This window comes from Schistocerca serialis, chromosome 3 (genome assembly GCF_023864345.2).
Source record: "Schistocerca serialis cubense isolate TAMUIC-IGC-003099 chromosome 3, iqSchSeri2.2, whole genome shotgun sequence".
Classification (NCBI taxonomy): Eukaryota; Metazoa; Arthropoda; class Insecta; order Orthoptera; family Acrididae; genus Schistocerca; species Schistocerca serialis.
The window spans coordinates 241,585,864-241,588,134 of NC_064640.1; the positions used below are offsets into that span (position 1 = coordinate 241,585,864).

Consider the following 2,271-nt stretch of genomic DNA (forward strand, 5'->3'; position numbering starts at 1 on the left):
ACGCCGTCTCACACGAGCATGCTGCGTCTCTGTGTGCTTCACAGTGATCGTTCGATATCTGGAGCTGTTCGCATCTATTACATACCTTACTACACCTTGCAACAGCTCATAACGTGAACAGCACTACTCTAGTGGCCGTTCCACCTGTTATAGAGAATTGCAACTCTAATATCTTACATTCCCACTGGTGTAGAAATTTACACTGATATCCAGCCACATAGTCTGTGTGATTCACTTTTTTTTGTCAAACAGTCTACGTTTCTCAAGCTTTATTCTAACACTTACGTTGTCCTAGTGGCAGTCTGTGTAAAGAATTTCCACATAGTTTACAGGTAAATACACTATAAGGCAAAAAAAGTACGCACCACGAAGGACTTATCCGAATAGGCCAGAAATAGGTAGATGTGGTGTACATCGTCGAAGTACCGCTGTGCTGTATGTGTGCCGCGGATGAGAGCCCATGGGGCTGTAACGGGACATCCTCCTCCAGCATTACTTTTCCTCAACAGTTATTTTTCGAATTCTGGACAGGTCAGTATGGCCAACGGCCTTACCGCAGTGGTAACACCGGTTCCCGTCAGATCACTGAAGTTAAGCGCTGTCGGGCTGGGTTAGCACTTGGATGGGTGACCATCCAGTCTGCCGAGCGCTGTTGGCAAGCAGGGTGCATTCAGCCCTAGTGAGGCAAACTGAGGAGCTACTGGATTGAGAAGTAGCGGCTCCGGTCTCGGAAACGGACATATGACCGGGAGAGCAGTGTGCGGGCCACATGCCCCTCCATATCCGCAACAAGTGACGCCTATGGACTGATGACACGGCGGTCGGTCGGTACCGTTGGGCCTTCGTGGCCTGTTCGGGAGGAGTTTAGTTTAGTTTATGCTATATTTCAAGCTAAAATTTATGGAAAGTAATTACTTTGTAAAATATTTTAATCTCGTTGTTATAATCGATAAGTACTGGTTCTGAATGTATAGTTAATATCATTTTTTTAGAAACGTTTGAAATTACGAATTATTGGCACACTTAAAATTTCTGTTATTAATTACGCAATCCTGTACTTTTTACTATGTTTATTTCTGGATTCATTTATGAAATAATAATCGAAAATAAGGCTAGTAGAAATTCATTTATTAAGAAAAATTGTAAACCCTTTGGAATACTGTTATTTCTCCAGAGTGTGGGAGTCGTAAGCATGCCTCTGATGTGATCGGACGTATTTTTGAATTTTTGTGCTAACAATGTAATTTCATCTTTGGTAATGTGCAAAATCAAAAGCCGGTATGATATACTAAAATGTGAGAAAATATATTTACGTAAAAACAAAAGTTCTGCCACAACACTCTTCAAATATATTTCGATCAAGCCAACGGTGAGGACCTAAAATGTGAGATTTTCAGTTTCAAGAATCAGACCCCTAGACAAGAAGAACTGGAGCCATCTCAACATGACAAGCTAAGTAAACTAGGAAGATTATTGTTATCTTCGCTCCTCTGAAATCTTCATAAAAGACTTTGTCTAACGTGTACAATAGAGTAGGAAGGAGGGGGTAGATTACAGACTTCTGCTATGACAAGAAATCACTCCTGGTTGTTGGACCGTATGGCGGGCGGCAGTAAGATGGGGGAGTAGAATTGTGCCCCGATGACCAGTGAAGACATGTCTGGAGACGGTCCGGTCAGCAATGGGATACCAGCCTGACTATCGCTCCCCATACGACCTGACAACCAGGAGCAATGGTCTGGGGTGCCATTGTTTTCGCAGCAGGTCCCCTTTAGTTGTCATCCGCTGCATCCTTTCAGCACAGCGGTACGTCGACGATATCCAATTCCACGTTTATTGCCCTTCATGGCAAGCCATCCTGGGCTGTCATTTCATCAAGATAATGCCCACCCACACATGGCGAAATTTTCTACTAATTGTCTGCGTGCTTGCCAGACCCTAAGTTGGCCATCAAGTTCGCCGGATCTCTCCCCAATTGAGAACGTTTGGAGCATTATGTGCAGGGCCCTCCAACCAGCTCGGGATTTTGACGATCAAACCCGCCAATTGCATAGCATTTGGCCCGAAATCCTTCAGGAGGACATCCAATAGCTCTCTCAAACAAAGGCAACGCAAATAACTGTTTGCATAAGTGCCAGATGTGGAACAATGTGTTACAGGGTAAAACTCACCATCTTTCTAGTAATTTTAAGTCTGGTACTACCACGCTTTTTAGCCAAGGATGACGTAAATGTGTCATGTAGACAAATATCAGGACACTCCACACAATAT

At 43.7% G+C, this 2,271-nt stretch overlaps 1 pseudogene; it reads left to right on the top strand.

Annotated features, from left to right (window-relative positions):
- The first annotated feature begins 540 nt into the window (after positions 1–540).
- LOC126471968 (5S ribosomal RNA) lies at positions 541–658 on the top strand (annotated as a pseudogene).
- The last annotated feature ends 1,613 nt before the right edge of the window (positions 659–2,271 follow it).